The 10,810-nt window shown below is 46.4% G+C and overlaps 1 protein-coding gene across 4 annotated transcripts in view; it reads left to right on the top strand.

Annotated features, from left to right (window-relative positions):
• Positions 1 to 9,037: 9,037 nt before the first annotated feature.
• BCAS1 (brain enriched myelin associated protein 1) overlaps positions 9,038 to 10,810 on the top strand; it is a 53,806-nt gene continuing 52,033 nt past the window's right edge. For all 4 annotated transcript variants that reach the window (XM_077929298.1, XM_028735236.2, XM_028735235.2 and 1 more), the window contains exon 1: positions 9,038 to 9,188. The gene's annotated coding sequence lies outside the window, so the exon portion shown is untranslated. The remainder of the gene's footprint in view (positions 9,189 to 10,810) is intronic.

Below are 10,810 nucleotides of genomic sequence, written 5' to 3'. Positions count from 1 at the left end.
AGATCAGTCTAGACATGAATAAGCCATTTGTTGAGTCAGCTGAGCTCCTCATGCTTTACTCTGAAAGAGAGGAAGAGAGGGAAAAGATGTCGGAGATAACAGCCTCGCTTAAAAATGCTACAACTGCTTTGACAAGAGGAGGGGAACCGTTGTCTCCACTTTGCAGCAACTTGCAATAATGGAGCGAAATATTTCGCATGGTATTGCAATCAATGGGGCATATTTGGTGGGAACGCAGAGCAGCTCGCACAAGGGGAGCGATTGTGCTTCCCAAATGCCTGCCCCACCCACCTCCCGGGCATCCTCACAATGGCTTTCTGTTTTAGTTTTGCTTTCTGACACAGTAACCTTCTCTCTTCTCTGGAAGGCTCCTACGTGAAGAAATAGCTGCTTTCAGTTTTGTCATTCTTCTTAAACATTATTCCCTAGTTAAAAATACGAATATTAGAGGTGCACTTATTCCTATCACTTTATTAAGAGCCTCTCAAGGGACAGCCTTACCAAGATCCAGAGACAGGAGGCCTTCTCACAAGGCAAATTTGCAGGGCACCACTTAAAGGTAGTGAGTGCCTGGAGGTGGTTGGAGGATGGATGGCGGCTAACAGATGGAGGTTGAATCCTGACAAGACAGAAGTACTGTTTTTTGGGGACTGGAGGCAGGCAGATGTGGGGGATTCCCTGGTCCTGAATGGGGTAACTGTGCCCCTGAAGGACCAGGTGCGCATCCTGGGAGTCATTTTGGACTCACAGCTGTCCATGGAGGCGCAGGTCAATTCTGTGTCCAGGGCGGCTGTCTACCAGCTCCACCTGGTACGCAGACTAAGACCCTACCTGCCCGCGGACTGTCTCGCCAGAGTGGTGCATGCTCTAGTTATCTCCCGCTTGGACTACTGCAATGCGCTCTACGTGGGGCTACCTTTGAAGGTGACCCGAAAACTGCAATTAATCCAGTATGTGGCAGCTAGACTGGTGACTGGGAGTGGCCGCCGGGACCACATAACACCGGTCCTGAGAGATCTGCATTGGCTCCCAGTACATTTCCGAGCACAATTCAAAGTGTTGGTGCTGACCTTTAAAGCCCTAAACGGCCTCGGTCCAGTATACCTGAAGGAGCATCTCCACCCCCATCGTTCAGCCTGGACACTGAGATCCAGCACCGAGGGCCTTCTGGCGGTTCCCTCATTGCAAGAAGTGAGGTTACAGGGAACCAGACAGAGGGCCTTTTCGGTAGTGGCGCCCGCCCTGTGGAATGCCCTCCCATCAGATGTCAAAGAGATAAATAATTACCTGACATTCAGAAGACATCTTAAGGCAGCCCTGTTCAGGGAAGTTTTTAATATTTAATGCTGTACTGTTTTTAACACCTGATTGGGAACCGCCCAGAGTGGCTGGGGAAACTCAGCCAGATGGGCGGGGTATAAATAATAAATTATTATTATTATTATGTGGGGGACTTATCACGCAAATCCCCACCCAGCCATGAAGGATGACAGGGAATAGGGAACGGCCTTATACCGAGTCAAATCAACAGTCCATCCTGCTCTGTATTGTCTACATTTCTCCAGGACTTCAGAACTGGCAGTGTTTCTCCAGGACTTCAGATTAATTTCTCTTCCAGACACATAGACAGGGGCAAGTAGGCGAGGGAATGGGACACGGGTGCCGGATCCTAGGGAGCAGACCCTTTTGGAGGCCTCTATATTTTGGGGGTAGTGTGGAGCTGAGCATGGTGTGCCTCCAGTGGCTGTCTCCTCCTGCTGCTGCTGCCACAGAGGGGAAGGAGGGTTGAAGCAACCTCCTCCTGGAGGCGGCATCATGGAGGAAGAACCAGCTGCTGGAGGCACACCATGCTTGGCTCCGCAACCAGCTCCTCCAGACATCACACGGGTGATGTTGGGACATCATGCACGCAACATTGAGCCCCCCCAATCACCCTCGCAAGCTGGTGCCCCTCGGTAGGAAGAGCAGAAGTGGGGGAAGCAAACCAGGACAGGACACATCCATAACATCTTTTATATCTCTTCTCAAGTCTAGATTAACTATCCAACTGCTTGTGTATTTTTAGGTATTGTTACATTTATATCCCACCTTTCCACCAAGGGTGTCAAGGGGCCATGACAAGGTATTCCACCTCTCTGTGAGGCAGGCTAGGCTAGAAGACAGGGATTGGTCCAAGGTGATATTTGTGAGCATCATGGCTGAGTGAGGACTTCAACCTTCATCTCCCAGGTCCTGGACTGACACTCCAACGACCATGCCATGCATTCCATTCCAGGAACGTGGGCCTAAAGTATTTCCCAATCTATTAAATTCCCACTTTCTCATTTAGAGCCAAGAGTCCCTCAATTCACAGGTAGGAGAATAAGATCATTGGGAGGGAGAGACCTATTTGACACACAGAGAGGCATTGTCATGATGCTGAATTGCACCACCTTGAGTTCCTTAGAAGAATGGCAGGACAGCAGCAGCAACAACAACAACATTAAATTAAACTAACCATTGGAAAGGGGTGGTTGGGAGAGCTTGTTCCTTCTGTCATACTTTCCACCCCACAAACGGACCTTGATGGTAGACCCAGGCCTCCTTCAGATTATTTGTTTATTAACCATTCATCCTTACTTGCTTTACACAACGGTTAGACTTCATTGAGCATTCATTCTGATTTGTTTACGGGACAGTTACACAACAATGAACATTCATCCTGATTTGCTTGCAGGGTGTTTGCACAGCTTCCTATTAGGTGTTTGTTCATCCCACACTTTTCGATGTATCACTTTCCAAAATACCATTTTATTTTTATTTTTGCCTTTTTAAAAGTCAGTTTGTTGCGCTAGGGCTAATGCACAAGCCTAAAGTTGCAGCATGAGCTTCTATCCTTCCTGCAAAATACTGACAATGTGTAGGCATCCTCAGAAGTCATATTCTACCTACACAAAGCCAGTTAGAATACATTTTAGTGAATAAGCAGAATATTATTATTTCCACCATGAAGAGTTTCCCTTTTGCTTGTCCACATAAAATGCAGATGTTTCAATCAGCGGTTGACTCAGATCATGTGGGCCATTTCGACGCCACTGTCAGCTGTTTGGAAGCAATTACAGATCACCTCTTACTGTCACCACAATGAAGTGTAATGCTGTAAATGCACCACAAGATTACGAAATGATAATGGTGTTTCACTTGTTCACATGTGAGACAATGGCACCGCACAGGATTACAGCCCTGATGAACCAGATCTTAAGTTTCCTCCAGTAGTGGAACAAGCAGATGATAGATAAGCAGGGAAGCAAACAGAAGGCTTGCTAAGTAAACACTGAGTAAGTCCCACAACATTGAAACAGTATTAGTAATTGTCACTTGAGCCCGTTGTTCCTTTTTAGAAGCACACACCCTTCAGGTGCTTGTGGGAACACGATATGATTGTTGGATTAACAAAGCCAGTTGAAATTTATCCCACTTTGGGGGGCAACCTGAAGCTAAGGAAATTGCATGAATATAAAGACATAATAAATTAACTAGCTGAACAAAGGATCCATCTCACGCCAATAATTTGTTTTCAGCAGTGACCAACCAGGTGATCCTGAGACAATCACAAGTAAGGCATGCAAGTAAAGGTAAAGGGAGCCCTGACCGTTAGGTCCAGTCATGACCGACTCTGGGGTTGCGGCGCTCATCTCGCTTTATTGGCTGAGGGAGCAAGCATTTGTCCACAGACAGCTTCTGGGTCATGTGGCCAGCATAACTATGCCGCTTCTGGCGAACCAGAGCAGCGCACAGAAACGCCGTTTACCTTTCTGCCGGAGTGGTACCTATTTTTCTACTTGCACTTTTATGTGCTTTCAAACTGCTAGGTTGGCAGGAGCTGGGACCGAGCAATGGGAGCTCATCCCGTCGTGGAGATTCGAACTGCCAACCTTCTGATCGGCAAGCCCTAGGCTCTGTGGTTTAGACCACAGCACCACCCAGTTGTGCCTCCAGATTTTGATATTCAGAGGATAGCAGAAGTGCTGGTCAGCACTACCAGCTGCCTTTATTGCCAGGGATGAGGAGCCTTCAGACACTGATAGGCTGCAACTCCCATTATCCCATACCATTTGCCATGTGGGCTAGGGCTGATGGGAGTTGGAATCCACAACATCTGGAGGACATCAGGTTTGGATGATTCATAGCTCAGTAGGAGAGCATCTGCTTTGCACAGAGAAGGTTGCAGGTTCAATCCCGACATCTCCAGGAAGGACTGATAAAGTCTCCTACCTGAAACCCTGGAGTCACTGCCTGCCAGTGCCAACAATACTGAACTAGATGGACCCAATGGTCTGACTCTCTCCAAGGCAGCTTCATAAGTTCATCTGGTCTCCACTCCTGTTGTAAAGGCTACAATCCTCTCATTCATACTGGGGAGCCTTTATAACCCGTAGGGCTTTTATAACCTGAATACACAGAGAGGCAGTGTCGTGTAGCGGTTCAAGTGTTGTGTTAATATGTGGGAGACTCAGGTTCAAAGATTCAGTCAGGAAGCACCTTGGGCCACTCTGCCTAATCTCACAGGGTTTTCAGTTTTAAACAAACTCCAATGAAGGGGAGCCCACCACCTTCCCATGGGCCCAAAAAGGGATACCAACTTTTAGGGTCCATTTGTAAACTGGAGAAACAATTGTGGGCATTGCGCATATACTGCAAACAACTGCACACACCTGTGCACACTCGCTATTTTGAAATAGGCTTCTGGGAGAGTACAGCTGGGGAGGGGGGACTTGACCTTTCTACTCCAGCTGTAATCTCCAAGAAGGTGGTCTCTTTCCCCCACTGCCCACCTTGTATAACTATTAGGCTTGGGAAAGCCTTTTATTGGAGCCAATGGAAGACTCCTTTCAAGCCTGATTTCAGCAGGGAGATGGGCAGGGCAGGGGACGCTGTAGGTGTGGACAGCCCATGGTGCAGAGGGAGTGATGGAGTGTCTGTGAGTCAGCTGTGTTCAGAAGAAGTGACCCCTCCCCAAATGCACACACCCACCACATCCAGTTTTTCACCAGCACCTCCCCACATCACTTCTCTGGAGAGCCGTATCCATTCACTTCTCTGGTGGGTGGGCTTGGAAGCAGTTTTCTACCAACCCCCCCAAAAAAACCACATTTCTTCTCCTTTATTTCCATGCCGATGTTATCTGCAAGTAGGCAGAAGGAAAACAGAAAGAAAGCAAGGGAGTATTTTAATTTCTGGAATGCATGAGTCAGGCTGAGATCAAGCCAAGTCAGGTGACACGTTAAAGAGAAATGTCTGGATAATGAGTGCCACAGAGGGTGGAATAAACCTCAAGCAAATAAAGGAAAATGAATATCCACCAGGGCAAATACGGCAGGGCAAAGCCCAGAGGAGGACATCCTGCTTACCGCAGGCAAGTTATGGACTGGTCTTATTAAAAGGAGACAATGTGTATGGACCCAAGCACCTGGGCATTATAGAGTCAGCGGTGTTTCTCAGGCATCTAGTAAGAACAGAAACATATTTGCCAGTAATGAACTGAAACAAGTGAGGTCTATCATCAGCAAAGTTTACAAAAACAAGGTTTGGTTGGATGGCATCCAGTGCACTTGCTTGGCATCCAAACCCATTCCTGATCCCCTCCCCTAACTTAAGCAGGGGTGGGGAACTTTGTTCAGCTTAAGGGCCACACTGGCCCTTGGACAGCCTTTCAGGGGCCACATGTCAGTGGTAGAAGAAGAAGAAGAGTTTGGATTTGATATCCTGCTTTATCACTACCCGAAGGAGTCTCGAAGCGGCTAACAATCTCCTTTCCCTTCCTCCCCCACAACAAACACTCTGTGAGGTGAGTGGGGCTGAGAAGAAGAAGAGTTTGGATTTGATATCCCGCCTTTCACTCCCTTTAAGGAGTCTCAAAGCGGCTAACATTCTCCTTTCCCTTCCTCCCCCACAACAAACACTCTGTGAGGTGAGTGGGGCTGAGAGACTTCAGAGAAGTGTGACTATCCCAAGGTCACCCAGCAGCTGCATGTGGAGGAGCGGAGACGCGAACCCGGTTCCCCAGATTACGAGTCTACTGCTCTTAATCACTACACCACACTGGCTCTCTGGTGGGTCCTGGTGGGACCAGGGCTTTTTTTCAGCCAGAGCTTGGCTCCAGCATCTCTGGTGGGCAACACTGCCATTCTAAGAGAACAAGGGAGAAGTTCACGGTGAGCTCCAGCACCTCTTTTTCTAGAAAAATAGCACTGGGCAGGACCATAAATTGAAGCTGGTGGTGCAACGGATGTGATGCTTTGTACCATAGGCTACATTCCAGCCGTGCAATAAGCAGAGGTTCCACATTCCTCTCTATCCAGGCAAGCAAGAGGAATGATCCAAAACAAGCTTTCAGCCCACGTTAAAGATGCATGTAGCTGGTTCTTTGTGGTTGCTGCCTTCCCAGAAGAATGGTTGCCAGTTATCTCATGCTGGCGCTGTGGGTAAAAGCCTCAGCGCCTAGGACTTGCCGATCGCATGGTCGGCGGTTCGAATCCCCGCGGCGGGGTGCGCTCCTGTCGTTCGGTCCCAGCGCCTGCCAACCTAGCAGTTCGAAAGCACCCCCGGGTGCAAGTAGATAAATAGGGACCGCTTACTAGCGGAAAGGTAAACGGCGTTCCGTGTGCTGCGCTGGCTCGCCAGATGCAGCTTGTCACGCTGGCCACGTGACCCGGAAGTGTCTGCGGACAGCGCTGGCTCCCGGCCTATAGAGTGAGATGGGCGCACAACCCTAGAGTCTGGCAAGACTGGCCCGTACGGGCAGGGGTACCTTTACCTTTACCTTTACCTTTACCTTAGCTGGTTCTTTGTGGTTGCTGCCTTTCCAGAAGAATGGTCGCCAGTTATCACATGCTAACAGTATTGTACCCAGCATTGCTCAGGAAGTCTAAGACACCAAAACAACAGAGCAGTTTTAAAAGGTTTGGCCCGCCATCTTGATTCAAAATGGTGGCCTATTGTATGCAAACAAGCTGCTCCTTGATATCAGGAACCACCATGGAAAATTTGGTTACAATACCTTAAGAGCTGTCCCAATTCATGATGAACAAACAAACCACTTTCCAAAATATATGGTTGATGAAGATTCAGCAAAAAACAGAGGAAAATTGTCACATCTAAATATTTATTTTGCAGTGCCGAAGGGGGGGAGGGAAGAAATGAAAACAGTTCTGTGATTGTAATCTTTGCTGATCTTCAGTGTCCATTATTATTTATGACTTGAAGTGTACAAGAAACGCTAGTTATTGCCCTTTATAAAGATAATGTTTTATTACACTGGTTTGCCTATGAAAACATTGCTCATTATTCCTAATAATTCCTGGAGATCCAGGATGGCCTAAACCATGGGTAGGCAAACTAAGGCCCGGGGCCGGATCCAGCCCAATAGCCTTCTAAATCTGGCCTGCGGACGGTCCGGGAATCGGCATGTTTTTATATGGGTAGAATGTGTTCTTTTATTTAAAATGCATTTCTGGGTTATTTGTGGGGCATAGGAATTCATTCATTCTTTTTTTCAAAATATAGTCCGGCCCCCCACAAGATCTGAGGGACAGTGAACTGGCACCCTGCTGAAAAAGTTTGCTGACCCCTGGAAACACTGTGGGCCAAAGGCGGCTCTCCATGTTTCCCTTGGGACTCTCCTCAGCAATACCCCGTGTGTGTGTGTGTGTATGTGTGTGTGTGTGTGTGTGTAACCCTTAACTTTTTATATCCTGCTTCCCTTTTACCCTTTCCACCTTTATCTTATGGACATGGAACTAAGTGTGATTTACATGCAAAATGTTCAAATTGGTTATTCTCAAAAGTCCTGAAGCTTTCCTCTTAGGGATAATAGGGACGGAGGTTCCGAAAAAGATGGTTAAACTATTTACGTAAGCAATAACAGCAGCCAGAATCCTGTATGCACAGAAATGGAAAGAATGATAAGTACTAACCAAGGAGGAATGGCTTCAAAAGTTAATGGACTATGTGGAAATGGAGAAATTAACAGCAAAAATAAGAGATAAAAGAGTTGAACTATTCATGGAACTGTTCATGGAAAATGACATTTTCCATTTTTGGACTATTTGAAGAGCTGCTACAGTCAAATGAAAATGTGGACAGGGTTCAAATTATGAACAGCAGGATGAAAGCAATGGTAAGTGAAATACAGTGGTACCTCGGGTTAAGAACTTAATTCGTTCCGGAGGTCCGTTCTTAACCTGAAACTGTTCTTAACCTGAGGTACCACTGTAGCTAATGGGGCCTCCCGCTGCTGCCGTGCCACCACCGCGCAATTTCTGTTCTCATCCTGAAGCAAAGTTCTTAACCCGAGGTACTATTTCTGGGTTAGCGGAGTCTGTAACCTGAAACGTCTGTAACCTGAAGCGTCTGTAACCCGAGGTACCACTGTAGAGGATAATTGTATTAGATAAAAGTATGTTATATAAAGCGGGAATAAAAACATCACAGAGATAAGGGTGGGAAGTCAAAATACAGTGGTACCTCGGGTTACATACGCTTCAGGTTACAGATTCCGCTAACCCAGAAATAGTACTTCGGGTTAAGAACTTTGCTTCAGGCTGAGAACAGAAATTGTGCTCTGGCGGTGTGGCGGCAGCAGGAGGCCCCATTAGCTAAAGTGGTGCTTCAGGTAAATAACAGTTTCAGGTTAAGAACGGACCTCCGGAACAAATTAAGTACTTAACCCGAGGTACCACTGTATTAGAAAAAACATATATTGAAATTTAAGTAAATTTGTAAAGCTTGTGGAAATCAATAAGAATAAACCTTTTTTTAAAAAGGAACTTGGTGTGATTTACCTCTGCACAAACATCTCCTTAAATTGCATTCAGCGTACAAGGAGTGCATGATACCTGACTGTGGAGACTTTTATTTTACTCACACGGAGTTAACAGGCATCATCAACTCCAGAAAAGGACGCTTGTAACTGAACAGGTTTGGGTGGCCCTGGAAGCCAGGAAGCAAAAATACTTGAGCAGGGGCTCCACCCTCTCCATATGTGGCTAACCCAGTGTTTGCGCTATTTCGTACGGAAGATTGCCCAAGGCACAGCAAGGCACCTGTTGGCCTCTGGGAAGGACTTTTGTAAACTGCAGCACCTCTTCCTGAACAGCTCCGAGAGAACTACGCAGCAGTGCCAGGGTCTTGGCGGAAAAGCATCCAGGGTAAGCTGTCCTTTTCTTTTTGTTGCTATGGTCTTCTCAGAGCTTTCAGGCTTGGAGCATTTCCTCCTCCTCCTCCTCTCTCCCCTGCCCCAAGGCATTTAGAAAGCTGAAGGATGGCCCTTCCTATGGGATTTTGCCAGTTTCTGGAGCTGCAAAACAGTGTTGTTTTGTTTGCCTGTCAACATGGCAGTGTGTGTGTGTGTGTGTGTGTGTGTGTGTGTGTGTGCTGTTCCTTCTTGCTTCTGCCTTAGAGCAGAATCATTCCTCCTGCCCTTGTTGAAATCAGATCTCTGATAGGGGATAAGGCCAGCTCAACTCCACAAGCAATCTCAGATTTCTTAAGGGTCGCAGAAGGAAGGTGGATAAAACTCAAGAGGTGTGCTTAAGGGTCCCTTGCAAAGTCACAGAGGATCCAAAGTGGCAATGCTTTAGCTTAGGGCAGGCTACTTCATTCTCACAACAACCCTGCGAGGCAGATTAGGAGGATGATGGGCTCAGGGGTCACTCTGTGAACTGAGATTCAAGCCTAGGACTCCCCAAGTCAGTTCCAACACTCTAGTTGCCTCATCACACTGCTTCTCAGTGGGATATTGATGTGATCCTCAGGCATGGAAGATCACTTTGCCCAGTTACTGTCTCCAGGCTAATCTACCTCACAGGGTTGTTGTAAGGAAAAAATGGACTATGCTTCTTGCTTGGAGCCCCTTGGTGGAAGGTTGGGGTAAATGAAAATACAACAGGAGAGCTGTATACAGTTTGAAGTGACTTATATAGAACTGTAGCTGTATCTTCCTTCTCGTTTTGGTATAGTCTCTGCATCTAAACATACTATAGTAAGTTTTAACATGATGATGCAGCCAGGAATCCAATACATTGGAGTATTTCTGCCCATTATCATCTGAGCTTTGGACATGACTACCAAAGGTGATGGTGGTATTATATTTGTTATCGTTGTTTTAATTATGTTTATTACATACCCTTAACCAGAAGGTCTCCGGTTAGGTCACAGCAAAATAAAAAAAAAGCATTAAAGACAGTGTAAAAAAATAGTAGTGGCAGCAGTTGTTCCTCTAGTTGTTTACTTACACTGTGTGTAGCTTAGCTGGTGTAAGGTGTCATCTTTTTTAAAAAAGCATTTTCTTAATCATTTTCGCAACACTCTTCTAAGGTTGATTACTATCATTCCCATTTTATAAAAGGAAACTGAGGCAGAGAGAGAGAGAGAGAGAGAGAGAGAGAGAGAGAGAGAGAGAGAGAGAGATTTCAAACAGAGTGAGTCCAGATTGAGAGATGTTCCACGCTTTATAATGAGACAGGGATAGGAACCTCACACACACCTTTTCACACTTTTGGAGTTTGCACAACTTGAGCATTATGCTGTCGACAAGAGAATGCAGCTTGCATACTTCACCCTTTGCACAATACTCAGAAGTGTTGACAGAGGTTGCACAAATGATTTTGCACATCTCCTCTTGCCAGTGTATTGTAATGCACAAATCAACCCTGAATTCGGAATTGCTTTGATTTCTTTCATTGAAAAGTACTTCGTGGGAAAGGTGGGCTCTGTGGAGGAATGTAGTGCATTCTCATGAATTATATAAATACATTGGTTAAGTATGCCA

Source organism: Podarcis muralis, chromosome 5 (genome assembly GCF_964188315.1).
Source record: "Podarcis muralis chromosome 5, rPodMur119.hap1.1, whole genome shotgun sequence".
In the NCBI taxonomy this organism is placed as follows: Eukaryota; Metazoa; Chordata; class Lepidosauria; order Squamata; family Lacertidae; genus Podarcis; species Podarcis muralis.
The sequence above is the reverse complement of the archived record's forward strand: the minus strand, read 5'-3'. Positions and strand labels throughout refer to the sequence as shown.